Source organism: Myxine glutinosa, chromosome 7 (genome assembly GCF_964187855.1).
Source record: "Myxine glutinosa chromosome 7, kmMyxGlut1.1, whole genome shotgun sequence".
NCBI lineage: Eukaryota > Metazoa > Chordata > Myxini > Myxiniformes > Myxinidae > Myxine > Myxine glutinosa.
The window spans coordinates 55,373,134-55,392,157 of NC_136267.1; the positions used below are offsets into that span (position 1 = coordinate 55,373,134).

General features: G+C 46.4%; 1 long non-coding RNA gene across 2 annotated transcripts in view; it reads left to right on the top strand.

Annotated features, from left to right (window-relative positions):
• LOC137431257 (uncharacterized) overlaps positions 1 to 15,785 on the top strand; it is a 40,851-nt gene extending 25,066 nt beyond the window's left edge. Inside the window, exons 1-4 of one of the 2 annotated variants that reach the window (XR_010985231.2) lie at positions 4,903 to 5,054; positions 10,901 to 10,992; positions 12,164 to 12,218; positions 15,770 to 15,785. This is a non-coding gene — a long non-coding RNA (uncharacterized LOC137431257). Of the gene's footprint in view, positions 1 to 4,902; positions 5,055 to 10,900; positions 10,993 to 12,163; positions 12,219 to 15,769 lie in introns of those variants that run through there. The other variant, XR_010985232.2, reaches the window with a different exon arrangement.
• Positions 15,786 to 19,024: the final 3,239 nt, after the last annotated feature.

Here is a 19,024-nt window from a genome sequence, read left to right on the forward strand (position 1 = left end):
CCGCCGCCACCACCACCACTTCCGCTGGCACGGCCGCCGCGGGGGCCATCGCCGCAAACCTGGTGCTACTACCATGCCAGGTTCGGCTGCAAGGCTAAAACGTGCCGCCCGCCGTGTGCTTTTGACGGGTCGGGCCGGCGCTCACTTGCGGCCATGAGCGTCGGCCATTCCGGCAGCCTCCTGTTCATCACGGACACCTTGTCCGGGCGCCGTTTTCTTTGCGACACGGGAGCGCAGGTAAGCGTCCTCCCTGCCTCCACATCCGACAAGCAAGCCGCGGGCCGGGGCCCCACTTTGCTTGCCGCCAACAGTACACCCATCCGCACATTCGGGAAGCGTTGCCTCTCACTGCAGTTCGGAGGGCAGTGCTTTCAATGGTCATTCGTTACCGCCAGCGTGCCAATGGCCCTGCTCGGTGCGGACTTCCTATGTGCGCATGGGCTGTTGGTCGACGTGAAGCACAGACGTCTCGTCCAGACCGAAACCTTCAGCTCGCTCGCTTGTTCGCTGAGCGGCTCGTTGAGCAGCTCGCTGCGCGGCTCACCGAGCGGCTTGCCAAGCGGCTTGCTGAAAGGTTCCGTCCCGGCGAGGTTAGTCTGCACGCTTACGGAAGCGGACGAGTTTACCCGCCTCCTCGCCAGTTTCCCGGCCCTCACGCTGCCCACCTTCTCAGCGGTGGCCGTCAAACACGGGGTGGAGCACCATATCCCCACGGTTGGGCCGCCGGTCTACGCCCGGGCATGCCGACTCAACCCCACGAAGCTCGCCGTGGCGAAAGCGGAGTTCGCCACGCTGGAACAGCTGGGGATCGTATGGCGCTCCAACAGCGCTTGGGCTTCTCCTCTGCATATTGTGCCGAAGCCCGGCGGAGGATGGCGGCCGTGCGGTGACTACCGCCGGCTCAATGATGCCACCACCCCGACTGCTACCCGGTCCCGCATATCCAGGACTTTTCCGCCCGGTTGGCAAACACGACCGTGTTCTCCAAGGTGGACCTCATCCGCGGCTACCACCAGGTCCCCGTCCAACCGAACGATGTCCCAAAGACGGCCGTCATCACCCCTTTCGGCCTCTTTGAGTTCCTGCGAATGCCTTTTGGGTTGAAGAATGCGGCCCAGGCATTCCAACGGCTCATGGACAGCATCTTGCGCGACTTATCTTTCATCTATGTCTACCTGAACGACATCCTAGTCGCGGGCGCGTCCCGGGAGGAGCACCTGCTCCACCTCCGCACGCTTTTCGAATGCCTGGGCCAGCATGGCCTGATCATCAACCCCGCAAAGTGCCGTTTCGGCGTCGCCGCCATCGACTTCTTGGGGCACCGCATCACCAGGCACAGGGCCGTCCCTTTACCGGCCAAGGTGGAGGCGGTCAGGGATTTCCCGCGCCCCCGCACGATCAAAGGGCTCCAGGAGTTCCTGGGCATGGTAAAACTTTACCACCGCTTCGTGCCCCACGTCGCCCAGCTCCTCTGCCCCCTGCACGAGGCCCTCCGGGGCAAGCCGGGCAAAGGTGACATCGCCTGGTCAGAGCCGATGGCCGTGGCGTTTGCGGGCGCAAAGCTGGCCCTGGCCAATGCCACCATGCTGGCGCACCCGGCGCCCGATGCACCGATCGCCCTCACCACCGACGCGTCGGACTACGTGGTGGGCGCGGTGCACGAGCAGTGGGTGCGTGGTGCTTGGCAGCCGCTGGCGTTTTTTAGCCGGCAGCTTCGCCCGCACGAACGCCGCTACAGCACCTTTGACCGCGAGCTGCTTGGGCTCCACCTGGCGGTCCGACACTTCCGCCATCTGCTCGAGGGCCACCCGTTCACGGCTTTCGTCGACCACAAGCCCCTTGTGTTCGCGATGGCCAAGGTCGCCGAGCCATGGTCGGCACGGCAGCAGCGTCACCTCTCTGCCGTGTCCGAGTACACAACGGACATCTGTCACGTCGCGGGTAAAGACAACCCAGTGGCGGATTGTCTTTCCCGGTCCGTCACGCACGCGGTCCACCTCGGCATCGACTATGCACGGATGGCGGAGGACCAGACCGCCGACCCCGGCATCCAGGCCTTGCGGACCGCCGTCACAGGCCTCCGCGTCACCGAGGTGCCATTCGACGTCGCGGGTGCGGCCCTCCTGTGCGACGTCTCCCTCGGCTGGCCTCGCCCCATTGTGCCCACTGGCTGGCAGCGCCCGGTTTTCGACGCCCTCCACGGCCTGTCCCACCCAGGCACGAAGGCCTCCCAGAAGCTCGTCGCGGCGAAGTTCGTCTGGCATGGCCTCAGGAAGGACGTCCACGACTGGGCCAGGACGTGCCTCACGTGCCAGCGTGCAAAGGTCCACCGCCACACCCAGGCCCCGTTGGCCCGTTTACGGTGCCCGAGCGTCGGTTCGACCACGTCCACATCGACTTGGTGGGACCTCTGCCCCCCTCGCGGGGGTTCACCCACCTCCTCACCATGGTGGACCGCACCACACGGTGGCCGGAGGCCGTGCCATTGGCGGCGACGTCTGCGGCGGATGTGGCACAAGCCTTCATCGCCACTTGGGTTGCCCGGTTCGGCGCCTCCTCGGACATCTCGTCCGACAGCGGCCCCCAGTTCACCTCGGAGCTCTGGGGCGCGGTGGCGCATGGGCTCGGCGTTAAACTGCACCGCACCACGGCCTACCACCCCCAGGCCAATGGCCTGTGCGAGCGCTTTCATCGCTCGATGAAGGCCGCGCTCCGGGCCAGCCTCCGCGACGGCAGCTGGGCCGACAGGCTCCCCTGGGTCCTGCTGGGCCTCAGGACGGTGCCCAAGGACGACCTGTGCGCGTCTTCGGCGGAGCTGGTCTTCGGGCAACCACTGCGGGTACCGGACGAATTTATCCCCGACTCCACGGCTCCTTGGTCCGCGGCGCAACAGCGCTCCACCCTGCAGGAGACCGCCCGGAGGTTCGCCCCGGTGCCGACGGCACACCACGGTTGCCCGTCCTCCCATGTCGCCCCGGAGCTTCGCACGGCGGAGTACGTCTTCGTCGGCACGACGCCCACCGGGCACCGCTACGGCCCCCGTACGACGGGCCCTTCCACGTGCTGGAGACCGGGGACAAATATTTCACCGTCGACATCGGCGGTGCCCCGGATCGTATCTCCGTGGACCGCCTCAAGCCGGCCCACCTCGATCTGGACCACCCCCCGCAAGCAGCTCTGCCTCCGCGTCGAGGCCACCTACCCCGGCGGTCGGACCCCCAGCACCCCCCAGCCCCGCCGCCCCACTACCCCCCAGCCCTGCACGCATCGCCAGGGGGCGTTTCGGCCAGATCATCCGGCTTCCCCGCAAGCTCACCCTTCAGGTGCGTGGGAATTCTGGGGGGGGGGGGGCGCATGTGGCGGGCACAAGGGACAATAATTCCGCGCACCAGTGGGTGGCGCGAGCGTCCAGGCGGGGAACTGAAATGCATGCCCCGCCTTTTGGCCGATCGGCCACGCCCGGGGGCAAGGCGTGGCCTCGGGACATATATGCGGGCTCTAAGCTCGAGCCCGCCCAGTGCTGAAGTGCGAGCTCTGAATAAAGACCCTTGTTGTGTCAACGCATTGTGGCCTACCTCTCTGTCAATCGAGTCGTGTGTGCACAGCACCACAATATAATGGAGGTGTTTTTTTGTTTATAAGAACATACTCAAAGCAGCAGCAATGCAGTGCAATGTATCAACACAGTGCAATGTACCAATACAGTGCAATGGACCAATACAGTGCAATGGACCAATACAGTGCAATGGACCAATCAATACAGTGCAAGTGTAATATTACTGTGCAACAATACAGTACAAGCTGAAGGGAAAGGTGTATGCTGCATGTGTGAGAAGTGTTATGATTTATGGGAGCGAGACATGGGTAATGAACGTAGAGCAGCAACGAAGGCTGGAAAGGGTGGAAATGCGAATGGTTCGGTGGATGTGCGGAGTATCGTTGAGAGAGAGGAAGACAAATGATGAATTGCGGAAGATGATGGGAATAGAGTCTGTGATTGATGCTGCGAAGAGGAACAGGTTGAGACGGTTTGGTCATGTGTTGAGGAAGGATGAAAGTGACTGGTTGAGAAGAGTGATGGAAATGAATGTAGAAGGAAGTAGAGGACGGGGAAGACCGAGAAAGACTTGGCTAAAGATGGTGGAAGAAGAAATGCGGGCAAGGGGGTTAACAAGGAGAGATGCAGAAAATAGGACAAAATAGAGAAGATTGTCATGGGGACCGCAAGGCTAACCCCCGCTCTGGCAGGGAAAATGGCCTTAAAATGCCTGTTGTTGTTTTTGTTGTTGGACCAATGAGCCCAAGGGAGATTACTGGCAGACTCAAATCCAACAAAACAATAACTATCAACAGGTGTAATTATATAATGAAGGGGATGGGGGGGAAGGTTCATAGTTTATACAACATCCTGTCCTTCAAGAAAGAAGACATTTCAGTTGACTGTCATCCGGTGTAATCACATAAACATTATATATCTTTCACAAGAGTTTAAGCTGATATGGTTGGCGTCTTCCTGTGTCTGTGTTGCCTCTTTGCAACCTTCTATCTTTAGTTTCTGATAATGTTATTCGTCTGTTCTTGTATTATTTTTTTTTACCCAGAGGCGAGCTTGAACCGTTTCGGGTCAAGCCTCGCACATCGATGTGCCATACAAGGTACAAAAGTTTTATCCATTTTATCCTCGTGATACTTTTGGGAAAGTGAAAAACAGACACATGAATGGGCACAACCGGTCATTGGAAAGCACATTTGTATATTTGAGGTATACTTGAGTTTCCTGGAAAGTTGTTGAAATTATCCTATTTATAACTTGAGCCTGAGTCGTTGAAACAAATTTCACAACCCTGGAAGCAGGCTTCTTCACCATCTGATGTACAGTACCATATTTGTTTTGCACCATGACGTCAGCATGATGAGGCTGCTTAACAAAGCCTTTATTAATTAATTTTATATCATCGTACTATAAATTCACCAAATGTCTGTCCGTCTGTCCATCTGTCTGTCTGTTCCCAGGTACCGCAAAAATGGCTGAACCGATCGCAACGATATTTTGGGTGGGTAATCCTGGGACCCCTTGGAGTAAAATAGGCTATATTGTTTTCCCAATTTTCCAGTTTTTCCAAACACGATGGAATAATATTTACCGATATGAACAGTGATGTGGCTTTTATTGAAATTCTACAATTACTGTTTAGATTTTGATGATTTGCGTGTGATATGATTGAACGGATGTTTATATAAATCGTTTAAAATAAAATAAAAGCCTTAAATTTCTGATATTTTGCGTTTTCATTTGGGCCTCCCAATTGAAGCCCCACCCATAGGGCGGGTACCGTTGCTGGTGTCATTAATTAGAGTTGTAAAGGCTATTGCACGGAGATATTTTAAATATCACCTGGGTTGCACCGTTTGGCTAGAAACACAAGTACGATAAGTGATGTATAGCTAGAAATTCTCCAATCTTATACAAATTCTCCAACCCTGGCCGAATTCCAAATTCGCATTTTGGTCAGGTGTACCGTTAATCGCTTGACTTTATTAAAGGCCTTTCAGTCTGAAACTGCTTTGGGTCTGCATTTGCTTCAATAGCAGGATTTATAAAGCCCTCTAGGCACCTGCATTTGGAATAGATTATAATAAATTGGATCAGAACAGATTGCTGAAGGAGATTAGATTAGCTTTCCTCTCAAGGTTTCAATTCTTTGAAGATGTATAGAGTGCATAGTTACTCAGATGAATTTTCTATATCCGATAGCCTACGTTTCTATAGGTCATAGCCTCGTTCATTATTGTTCTCAAATCTCTCCTAAAACCCCAACTTTCACTTTTCTTACTTTTCTTTACTTTTCTTACCTCTTCCTTCTTTGTAAAGAGCTTTTGGAATTTGCTTTTCAATAAAAGTGCTCAATAAGGATTATATGAAATATCAAACTTTTAAAAAATGATTACCAAGATTTATAACTGTGAAAGGTTTAGGTGTATGGAACCGAAGCATAAAATTGTCATAACAAGCATTCTGAGTATTGCGCTGCAATACATGTCCCCTACCGGCAGTCTGTCGTCCGGAAAACTGTTGGGGCAGCCTGCACGTATTGCACTGTGTGAATTATATAATTACCAACTCACGGTCTGAGGTAACACGGCTAAAAATTATCCGATTTGCACAAAATAAAGTTCATGAATGGTTGCACAGACCCCTACTTCTCACTAAAAGGGGAAAAATAATGTAAATCGGAGTTAAAATAAGCCCGCAAGGTCGCTCCGTGGAGCAGCCTGCATGTATTGCACTTTGTGTGAATTATATAATTACCAACTCACAGTCTGAGGTAACTCGGCTAAACATTATCCAATTTGCACCAAATAAAGTTTATGAATGGTTGCACAGACCTCTACTTCTAACTAAAAGTGGAAACAGAATGTAAATTGGAGTTAAAACAAGGAATATTAACAGCTTTGACTTACCGCACTCCAAATTATAGTCTGGAAAACTGTTGGGGAAATTAGCAAAGTTCAAAGTGCCATAACTTTGTCAAAAATGATCAAAACGTCGTGAAGTTCGAACTTTATCTGTAACTTGTCATGAGGAAACCATGTACCAAGTTTGAAATCATTAGCATTAAGAGTTTAGAAAAAAAGTCCAGAAAGCTGTTCTTTGCGTGACAGACTGACAGACGGATAGACGGAGGGACAGAGTGCAACCTATAGTCCCCTCTGGTGTCCACCGGTATGGGACTAAAAAGACTATGGCAATGCAAAATGTGTCAAACCTTTATTACATCCGCCACCCGAAGGTTTGACGAAGATCCATTCAGCCATCTCTGAGAATAATGGCGACACACACACAGACACATGGCTATCTTATAGTATAGATGTGGATTCTTTAGGTTGGCTCACTGCTCTGCACCTTTTTGTGTCCAAAATCTGGGCTCATGAAAGAGTGAGTCGAGAGGGGAACAAACATGTGGAGCAGGGGAACCACTGTGACAGTGCAACAGTGGGGCCACAGTTGGATACAACAAGCAAGGGAATGAACTAACAGAGGAGAAGAGAAATTAGGGAAGGAAGCACAGTAACCTGCAAGGAAGAGGATAGAGTTACGTTAGGTAGGCTTAATGGGGCTGGAAAAGAATGAGTAGAGTAGGGATGGAGGATTACATGGAATGGTGGTACACCAGTTCCACAAATGGGAGAAAGGAGAAACAAAACAGTGGGGTTTTTTTAGTAGTAAGGTTGGATTTTATTGACACCAGAAAGGGGTTACTGGAAGAACTTGTCTATCCTGGAGTTTATAGGAAATAGACTAGATCGTTGACAGCAGAAGGAGCTAGACCAGAGGAGAGAGGCGGTAAAAAAGAAGTTACCGAGCTGTCGGTGATGTAAGAGCAACAAGTCTTGCACTTTCGCCTTATGATTGGAGATACCAATATAGTTGAGAGCTTTGGATTCCATAGAATCCAGGAGAGATGTGATGCTGGGGTGCCAGCCTATAGGGAAGAGCAGTAGTCCATTGTCATCCACACAAAGGCATTGTAGGCTGTGAGCTTTTCTAATTTATCAAGGAATGACAGCACGACGGAAGGTTCCCATTCTACAGCTGGCTTTGGAGGCCAGCTATACAAAATACACTAGATGATCAAAAGTATGCGGTCACCCGAACATTGAACATCTCTTTCCAAAATCATGGGCATTAATATGGAGTTGGTCCCCCTTTTGCTGCTATAACAGCACCCACTCTTCTGGGAAGGCTTTCCACGAGATGTTGAAACATTGCTGCGGGGATTTGCTTCCATTCAGCCACAAGAGCATTAGTGAGGTCGGACACTGATGTTGGGCGATTAGGCCTGGCTCGCAGTCGGCATTGCAATTCATCCCAAAGATGTTCGATGGGGTTGAGGTCAGGGCTCTGTGCAATCCAGTCAAGTTCTTCCACACCGATGTCGACAAACCATTTCTGTATGGACCTCGCTTTGTGCATGGGGGCTTCGTCATGCTGAAACAGGAAAGGGCCTTCCCCAAACTGTTGTTACAAAGTTGGAAGCACACAAACGTCTAGAATGTAATTGTATGCTGTAGCGTTAAGTTTCCCTTCACTGGAACTAAGGGGCCTAGCCCGAACCATGAAAAACAGCCCCAGACCATTATTCCTCCACCAAAATTTACAGTTGGCACTATGCATTCGGGCAGGTAGCGTTCTCCTGGCATCCGCCAAATCCAGTTATGTCCGTCGGATTGCCAGATGGTGAAGCATGATTCATCACTCCAGAGAACATGTTTCCACTGCTCCAGAGTCCAATGCCGGCGAGGTTTACACCACTCCAGCCAACGCTTGGCATTGCGCATAGTGATATTAGGCTTGTGTGTGGCTGCTCGGCCTTGGAAACCCATTTCATGAAGCTCCCGACGAACAGTTACAGTCACGTGAAAAAGTAAGTACACCCCATGTAATGTTTTGACTTTTTCAACATATTTCAACATCCAGCTATTTGATCTTCATTTCAACAATATTGATAGATAAAGGTGATATAATATAACAAATATCATGAAACATTTACATTTTGTAGTCCAGTGTATAATTCAAATAAACATAAATGCAAATTTCACATGTGGAAAAAGTAAGTACACCCTTACATTTATTACTACTTCAAATACCTAAAATTAGAATCAGGTGCACCAGCTCAGGTAGAAATGATTAGAACATCGTTAGAGAGGATCTTGGAGGAACCTGTCTTATTTAAACCTCAGACATTTGTTTGGTTTGGTCTTTGTTGTTGAAGTGTGTGGCGTCACCATGCCTAGATCAAAAGAGCTCTCTGAGGCCTTCAGAAAGAAGGTTATAGATGCCTACGAGTCTGGGAAGGGATTTAAAAAGATCTCCAAACAATTTGAAATCAATCATTCGACTGTCCGGAAGATCATCTACAAGTGGAGAAGATTCCAAACAACTGCCAACTTGTTCAGGCCAGGCCGCCCCAGCAAGTTCAGCCCGAGAGCAGACCGCAAGATACTGAAAGAAGTCTCTAAGAACCCCAGAATGTCATCACGGGACCTACAGGTAGCTCTTGCCACTGTTGATGTCAAAGTGCACGAGTCTACCATTAGAGAGAGGCTGCACAAATTTGATCTACATGGGAGGTGTCCCAGAAGGAAACCTTTGCTGTCCAGAAAGAACATCAGGGCGAGACTAAAGTTTGCCAATGAACACCGAGGCAAAGACCAGCACTTCTGGAACAATGTGCTCCAGACAGATGAATCAAAGGTAGAGCTATTTGGCCACAGTCGCATATACCAGAAGACATGTTTGGCGAAAACCAAAGACAGCATTTGACCACAAGAACCTGATACCAACTGTAAAGCATGGTGGTGGAAATATTATGGTTTGGGGCAGCTTTGCTGCATCAGGGCCTGGGCAGCTCACCATCACAGAATCCACTATGAATTCTTCATTGTACCAGAGGGTGCTTGAGGATAATGTGAGGCCATCTGTCGGAAAGTTGAGGCTCAACCGAAGGTGGACCTTGCAACATGACAATGACCCTAAACATACCAGTAAATCCACCAAGGAATGGCTGAAAAGAAAGAAATGGAGGGTTCTGAAATGGCCAAGTCAAAGCCCGGATCTAAATCCCATCGAGATGTTGTGGGGGGATTTGAAACGAGCTGTGCATGCAAGAAACCCCTCAAACATCGCACAGCTGAAAGAATTCTGCATGGGGGAGTGGGCAAAAATTTCTCCCAGTCGGTCAGAGACTGGTAGACAGTTATAAGAAACGGCCACTTGAGGTTGTTTCTGCCAAAGGGGGCAATACCACCTATTAGAGCCAAGGGAGTACTTACTTTTTCCACATGCAAAATTAGCATTTATGTTTATTTAAATTATACAATGGACTACAAAATGTAAATGTTTCATGATATTTGTTATATTATATCACCTTTATCTATCAATATTGTTGAAATGAAGATCAAATAGCTGTATGTTGAAATATGTTGAAAAAGTAAAAACTTTACATGGGGTGTACTGACTTTTTCACTTGACTGTATTGTGCTGACGTTGCTTCCAGAGGCAGTTTGGAACTCGGTAGTGAGTGTTGCAACTGAGGACAGACGATTTTTATTTGCTTCAGCACTCAGCGGTCCCATTGTGTGAGCTTGTTTGGCCTACCACTTTGCAGCTGAGCTGTTGTTGCTCCTAGACGTTTCCACTTCACAATAACAGCACTTCCAGTTGACCAGGGCAGCTCTGGCAGGGCAGAAATTTGACGAACTTACTTGTTGGAAAGGTGGCATCCTATGACGGTACCACATTGAAAGTCACTGAGCTCTTCAGTGCGGCCCATTCTCCTGCCAATGTTTGTCTATGGTGATTGCATGGCTGTGTGCTTGATTATATGTACGTACCTGCCAGCAATGGGTGTGGCTGAAACAGCCAAATCCACTAATTAGAAGGGGTGTCCGCATGCTTTTGGTCATGTAGTGTATATCGTCAACCCAGGAGTGGTCATGGATGTTAGAGAGGCCTTGAGGACTGAACCTCTTGCCACGGCTGATCATGAAAATAATATGGACATTTTGTATTGCAATTTAGTGATTGCAAATTCAATTCACTGGTAAGGTATTGGCATTCCACCCAGTCTACAGCTTTCAATGGGACTCCTTTCGCAGCACCTACTCTCCTCTAAAAGAAGATAGTAAATATAAAGTAAAACACATTTGATGACATTTATTCTTTTTTTATAGTACTTTTTGAGCTTTGTTTGACAGTGAAATGTTCCATTATTTGTGGACAAATAAATAAATTTCTAATTTTCAAGTTTTTATGTACAGGGTGGCCTGAAAGTCACTTTACCGCTGCTAAATTTCTCGCATCTCCCTTACTTCCTTCCCCTCCATCCTCCCCCTCTAGGATGGTGCAAGGAGAAGTCTACTAGTCGTCTAGTCCACCCAATCATCTATCTGTCATCACGAAAAATACTCCATGTCTCATGATATACATTTGTAAGTTGGAAAATTTGAAACTTCGGGTTTCTTGGACTCCTTCAGATACCTCGTTCCGAAAACTTAACGATTGCCCCACAGTTATTATCCCACATTGTTTCAACTGTATGAAAGATATATCTACTTCTGATATGAGCTTCATATATTATGCAAGAAAATATTATTTATTATTTTAAATTATTATTAATATTACTTAAATATTATTTTGAGTTTTGTCAGGTTAACTTAGAATCCAACTTCGATTTCATACATGGCATAGACAACTGGAAATTACATCAAATTCACACATTCATGCACGTTCAATAAAATATCTAAAATAATGAAAGTGTTTTGTTGTACAAACATTTAAACTTTTTGAAATTTTTTTTTTTTTTTTTTTTTGTATACAAGATCGAGGCTCGTGAAAGAGCGAACATTAATCACACAGAAAGACAAACCGACACATAAAACATATAACATCGGGAGCGGTAGACAAGATGGGGAGAGAGGGGGAAGGACACAAACACAACATTTGAGAGCAGGGACCGAGAGACATGGAGACATCGAGAGATCTGAGAGAGGGCGAGGGCTTTGGGGGGGGGGGGCATGGGAAGGGGGCGGTGGGAGAGGTATAAAACATATGGACACTGCCAGGACTTCCAGGAAAGAAGTTGGAATTTCAAACAAGGTGGATCTGGGGTGAATTAGCGGGGGTAGAAAAGATCAAGGTTTTGGATGGGGGAAGATAAGAGATGGTGGTGAACAGCTGTTTTAAAGACCTGGAGGGAGGAGTGGGATTGAAGGGAGTGAGGGAGTTTGTTCCAGAGGCGGGAGAAAAGAGGAATGAAAGAGTGAAGGTGAGCAGAGAGCCGAGATTTCGGCAGTTTAACCATCAGAGGGTTGCTGGCAGATCTTGTGCGACCTGTAGGAATATTTGGGGGACAGAGCACAGAGAGAGCTGGGGGTGCAAGGCCGGAGAGGAGTCGGTAGAAGACAGAAAGACCACCTACCTGCCTGCGGTGAGTGAGTGAAAGGCCCTCAGAGATAGCTTCATCGCGGGAGATTCCAATAATTCTGAAAGCTTTGGTTTCAACAGCGTGAAGCCGAGCTAGGTGTGAGGCAGGAGCACCGGCCCATAGGGGAGAACAGTATTCCATAATTATTTGTGTTTAAACCTTTCCTTACATTGCAGGTACTGGAGATACAGGTTCACCTTTGGCAAAGTTTGCAAAAAACCCAAAAGACAGGTACGAGTTGATAACTAAACATTCTCTTATGAGCTGGAGTCCATTTTGTTCAGGCAAGCTTCTGTTTGTAATAAGGACAAAGTGGTTTAGGCAGCCACAGAGCGGAATCTTGCTGTCCACGGTGGCAATTTATAGAAGCAGAATTTGAAAATAGCAACAGGCACACAAACCTGCCACAAGCATTTGTCTACTGTCATCCGAGAGTAAGAAGACAATGACTCGAAGAAAGGATGTCACCTGGGCAGCATTTCCAACATCATATGTACTGTAGCGATATGCACTTCAACATTCATTAATGAACAATAAATTAATTTACCATTGGCTATTTGTCTAATCTATATTGTCCTCTTGTATGACTTGTGCTGATTGTTTCAAAGTTTTGGAAAAGTTTCCAAATAAAGTAGTCACAATGAAAACCAAAAGATCAAGACCGGAGATTCGAGGACGTTTAATTATCTTCACATGACATAGATTGCTTTTACTCAAAAGAGAAAACTGCTGCAGACATACACAGCCAATTAGGGCTTTCACCACCAAACAAGAAGATGCTCCTCACCCGCTACCGAACGAAACATCCGGTAATTCACAGGATTGCTAAATAAACTCCTAAACCTGTCTTTAAATCCTGACAAATCTCACACTCTTACGATGTCTCTCCGAAAAGACCGACTGGACAACCCTCCCATCCACTTTCTGAATAATCCTCTCCAAGAAGTTCTGTCACTCAAGCTTTTGGGTCTCACTATCTGCCATGATCTTTCCTGGGAAAACCACATTTCAAATCTGGCCTCCAAAGCCAGTCGTCGACTGGGCATCCTCCGTCGTGCGAAGTCCTTCCTTGGCACACCTGAGCTCCTCACCACATACAAGGCTTTCATCCGCAGCTCAATGGAATACTGCTCTCCCCTCTGGGCTGGTGCTCCTGCCTCACACCTAGCTCGTCTTCACGCTGTTGAAACCAAATCATTCAGAATCATTGGAATCTCCCGCGATGAAGCTAACTCCGAGGGCCTCTCACTCACTCACCGCAGGCAGGTTGGTGGTCTTTCCGTCTTCTACCGACTCCTCTCTGGCCTTGCCCCCCCAGCTCTCTGTGGGCTCTGTCCCGCAAGTATTCCTACAGGTCGCACAAGATCTGCCTGCAACCCTCTTATGGTCAAACTGCCAAAATCAAGACTCTCTGCTCACCTTCACTCCTTCAATTCCTCTTTTCTCCCGCCTCTGGAACAAACTCCCTCACTCTCTTCAATCCCACTCCACCCTCCAGGTCTTTAAAACAGCTGTTCACCACCATCTCTTATCTTCCCCCATCCAAAACCTTGATCTTTTCTACCCCCGCTAATTTCACCCCAATTCCACTTTTTTGAAATACCAACTTCTGTCCTGGAAGTCCTTGGTGTCCTTGTGTTTTATACTTCTCCCTCCCCCCCCCCCCCCCCCCCAAGCCCTCTCCCTTCCACACATCTCCCTGCTCTCAAATGTTGTGTTTGTGTGCTTCCCCTTCTCTCCCCATCTTGTTTTTCCGCTCCCTCTTTTGATATATTTTGTTTGTCTGGTTGATTTGTTTGTGAAGTAAATGTTAGCTTTCACGAGCCTCGATTCAGTATACAAAAAAAAAAAAAAAAAAACCTGCCAGGATGACTTGTTTTTATTCCTTCGAGCTGTTTTAAGTTTACTCTAGCCCAGTGGTTCCCAAACTTTTTTTGGTGGTGACCCTGAATACAATCTTGTCCTGGCCTGGCGACCCTAAATGCTGTCCATGCAGTGTTAATGACCTATCATTTTGATATATTGTGTTTGTTCATATAGTTTTATTGAATTAATTACCAACACAAAATGATTTTCAAAGAGTTTTTAATTGGACATATTTACATGAAAATGAGACTTTATTACACAAAGATTTTCTCAATGACTACCGTGATACTGCTTCATTTTGTGGGTAAGCTCCTCTAAGTTTGGTTTTATGTTGATGGACAGAGCATAATGCAAGTCATGCTAAGGATTCACGCGGTTCCTTGCTTTCGTCTTGATTGCAACAAGACCTGAAAATCCTTGTTCACAGAAATATATTGCTGGAAAAGGGAGAAGAGCTTTTTCAGCCTCCTGAATCAGAATGGGCTTATCCTCAACTTGGGTCCAAAATTTCGAATACGGGGGCTTTTCAAAGCGTTGCTTCTGCACTTGATTTTCCTTGAGTTCTATAAGTTCTTCTTGAAATCCCGGAATATCTTCTCTGACTTCAATTACGTCCACATTTAACACATATCTGATTTTTTTTCCCTTGCTTTTTTCAGTGCCACAAACAGTTGAACCAAAATATCATCTGAAATGAGTGAAATGAGATCAATTCGACGTTTGATGCTATTGTCAGAAAGTGGTACCGATTCAATCTTGTTGGCAACATCCGCTCCGCAAACAGTTTTCACCAATGCCACTGCTGCTGGCTTCACCAGCTCCTCTCCAACGTTATGGGGCTTTTTGCATCTTGCAATATACCACGCCACTTCAAAGGACGCCAAGGAAGCTTTCTCCAGAGTAAAGGCTGAACTCGAGTGAGCATCAATCCGACTTCGTTTTACCTGTTCTTCTTTGTCCCCCCAGTAACTCAGTGGCTTTTCGACAAAGTTTGGATGAACTGAATGCAAATAATGCTTCAATTTATTTTCCTTCATAGATTAATTGGCGAGGACTTGCAGGCACTGAACACACTGAGGTTGGACATTCCCAGATTTTTCTCCCATCTCGGTGAAGCCATATTTCAAAAACTCAGGCTTATGCAGCAGTAGTGTTTTGCAGTGGGCCATTTTTCCAGTTAAAGACCAGACCTGGAATGAAAATAGTTATAAATTATAACATTTTTAGAAAACATTGGAAATTGTTCAAAAAGTTAAAAATAACCAATTGTAAAGTTAATTATTATTAATTATTATATTATTCGAGATGTGCACGGAAGAAGTTTCGGGAACTGAGTGGCGTGCTGATGTGGAGGGGAGTGTCGTTGGAGCTGAAGGGAAAGGTGTATGCTGCATGTGTGAGAAGTGTTATGATTTATGGGAGCGAGACATGGGTAATGAACGTAGCAACAAAGGCTGGAAAGGGTGGAAATTGGAATGGTTCGGGGGATGTGTGGAGTATCGTTGAGAGAGAGGAAGACAAATGATGAATTGCGAAAGATGATGGGAATAGAGCCTGTGATTGATGCTGTGAAGAGGAACAGGTTGAGATGGTTTGGTCATGTGTTGAGGAAGGATGAAAGTGCCTGGTTGAGAAGAGTGATGGAAATGAATGTAGAAGGCAGTAGAGGACGGGGAAGACCGAGAAAGACTTGGCTAAAGATGGTGGAAGAAGAAATGCGGGCAAGGGGGTTAACAAGGAGAGATGCAGAAAATAGGGCAAAATGGAGAAGATTGTCATGGGGACCGCAAGGCTAACCCCCGCTCTAGCAGGGAAAATGGCCTTAAAATGCATGTTGTTGTGTGTGTTGTATTGAGGAGAACCTGCTTCAGAGTGCAAAAGACCTTAGACTGTGACGAAGATATATGTTCCAACAGGACAATGACCCCAAGCATACAGCCAAAGCAACACTGGAATGGCTTAAGAACAAGAACGTGAAAGTCCTTGAGAGGCCCAGCCAAAGCCCGGACTTGAATCCCATTGATTAATCTGTGGAAATACTTGAAGATTGCTGTTCACCAACACTCCCAATCCAACTTGACAGAGCTTGGGCAAATCTACAAGGAAGATTGGGAGAAAACTCTCCAAATCCAGATGTGCAAAGCTGATAGACATACCCAAGAAGAATTGAAGCTGTAATCGCTGCCAAAGGCACTTCCATGAGGTATTCACTAAGGCGGTTGAATACTTATGCAAATTAGATATTTCTGTATTTCACTTTGAATTATTTTGTAAGAATTTCTTTAAAACAAAATTCCACTTTGACATTATTGGGTATTCTGTAGCTGTAAGACAACAGAATGTGGAAAATTCACGGGGTGCGAATACTTTCTGAAGGCACTGTATGTATGTATGTATGTATATATATATATATAGACAGTCACATGAAAAAGTAAGTACACCCCATGTAAAGTTTTGACTTTTTCAACATATTTCAACATACAGCTATTTGATCTTCATTTCAACAATATTGACAGATAAAGGTGATATAATATAACAAATATCATGAAACATTTACATTTTGTAGTCCATTGTATAATTTAAATAAACATAAATGCAAATTTTGCATGTGGAAAAAGTAAGTACACTCCTACATTTATCACTACTTCAAATACCTAAAATTTGAATCAGGTGCACCAGCTCAGGTGCAAATGATTAGAACATCGTTAGAGAGGATCTTGGAGAAACCTGTCTTATTTAAACCTCAGACATTTAGTTTGGTTTGCTCTTTGTTGTTGAAGTGTGCGGCGTCACCATGCCAAGATCAAAAGAGCTCTCCGAGGCCTTCAGAAAGAAGGTTATAGATGCCTACGAGTCTGGGAAGGGATTTAAAAAGATCTCCAAACAATTTGAAATCAATCATTCGACTTCCGGAAGATCATCTACAAGTGGAGAAGATTCCAAACAACTGCCAACTTGTTCAGGCCAGGCCGCCCCAGCAAGTTCAGCCCGAGAGCAGACCGCAAGATGCTGAAAGAAGTCTCTAAGCACCGCAGAATGTCATCACAGGACCTGCAGGTAGCTCTTGCCACTGTTGATGTCAAAGTGCACGAGTCTACCATTAGAAAGAGGCTGCACAAATTTGATCTACATGGGAGGTGTGCAAGGAGGAAACCTTTGCTGTCCAGAAAGAACAACAGGGCAAGACTAAAGTTTGCCAATGAACACCTAGGCAAAGACCAGCACTTCTGGAACAATGTGCTCTGGACAGATGAGTCAAAGGTCGAGCTATTTGTCCACAGTACCAGAAGACATGTTTGGCGAAAACCAAAGACAGCATTTGACCACAGGAACCTGATACCAACTGTAAAGCATGGTGGTGGAAATATTATGGTTTGGGGCAGCTTTGCTGCATCAGGGCCTGGGCAGCTCACCATCATAGAATCCACTATGAATTCTTAATTGTACCGGAGGGTGCTTGAGGATAATGTGAGGCCATCTGTCGGAAAGTTGAAGCTCAACCGAAGGTGGACCTTGCAACATGACAATGACCCTAAACATACCAGTAAATCCACCAATAAATGGCTGAAAAGAAAGAAATGGAGGGTTCTGGAATGGCCAAGTCAAAGCCCGGATCTAAATCCCATCGAGATGTTGTGGGGGGATTTGAAACGAGCTGTGCATGCAAGAAACCCCTCAAACATCGCACAGCTGAAAGAATTCTGCATGGAGGAGTGGGCAAAAATTTCTCCCAGTCGATGTCAGAGACTGGTAGACAGTTATAAGAAACGCCTACTTGAGGTTGTTTCTGTCAAAGGGGGCAATACCACCTATTAGAGCCAAGGGTGTACTTACTTTTTCCACATGCAAAATTTGCATTTATGTTTATTTAAATTATACAATGGACTACAAAATGTAAATGTTTCATGATATTTGTTATATTATATCACCTTTATCTATCAATATTGTTGAAATGAAGATCAAATAGCTGTATGTTGAAATATGTTGAAAAAGTCAAAATTTTACATGGAGTGTACTTACCTTTTCACGTGACTGTATATACACAGCATGGTATTGCAGCTCTTCACAAATCTAGGCTAGAGGGAACCATCCTATGGAATTGAGACCATACCACACCATATATATATACTTGTGTGTACCGTGTATGACCTGTAATAGGTTTTTGGTGAGATTTGGAACATTGTATCTCATACATGTAAGGTAATGAATGACCCACGTATAGATTAATAGCCCCAAGGGCTTTTTCGATGCATTTATAAGTTTCCAACGATATTTTCACATATCAGTGCCATATATTTGATAAATGCCGAAAATATTTTGATAGCGTGTCAAAATAATGCATTGTGACTTTTATCTTTGCTTATAAATAGAACGCTGTGGGGACATATACAAGTGGTTCAGACAATACATCTTCAGACTCCATTATCAAAGCACTCTTTGCCTAGATTGAATTACGGTTAAAGAGTTTCGGTAAAAGGCAAATAATTATTCATATCAGCCATTTGTTACAATGTTTTACAAACTTTGTAGCAATTATAATGTTCGGATAAAGTGTACTGGTGCGTATGACGTGACCTTTCCATGGCATGTGTAAGTCTTGATGTGTTGTAGTTTGAATTAATAAATAATTAATTATGTTGTTTGCAGATCTTAGCATATAGATGTGTCGGGATTCGAACCCAGGCTTGAATAGCTCTTGTTCTCTTCTTTAATGTTTTATGTTCTTAATGTTCCTTAACTCACTGCAAATCAAGAACTCAGTTGTTTTCATGAAATCCTACATTCATGCAGTCTCTCCATTGTATGTTTATTGCTGTTTCTTTGTTGTTTTTTTAATCGAAGTTATCGAGATACGTGATATCGGCAACATGTTGATAGGACATCCCGAGCTGCCCACAGGCGTTTAACACTCGAGAGTGAGTCATAAACTGCGGAATGGATCACATAAAGACCAAACCTGGTGGGGCAGGGAGATTGCCCATATTCTGAAGGTCATAAGTGAGCCAGCTGGTTTTTAGTAACATGGACATTCAGTCCAATAGTAACATGGTAGTTCTCACGTGAGCCGAGGATTTGAACACCTAACACCATCCTGTGGAATTGAGATCACACCTCTGAGGATTTGAACACCTAACACCATCCTGTGGAATTGAGACCACACCTCCGAGGAT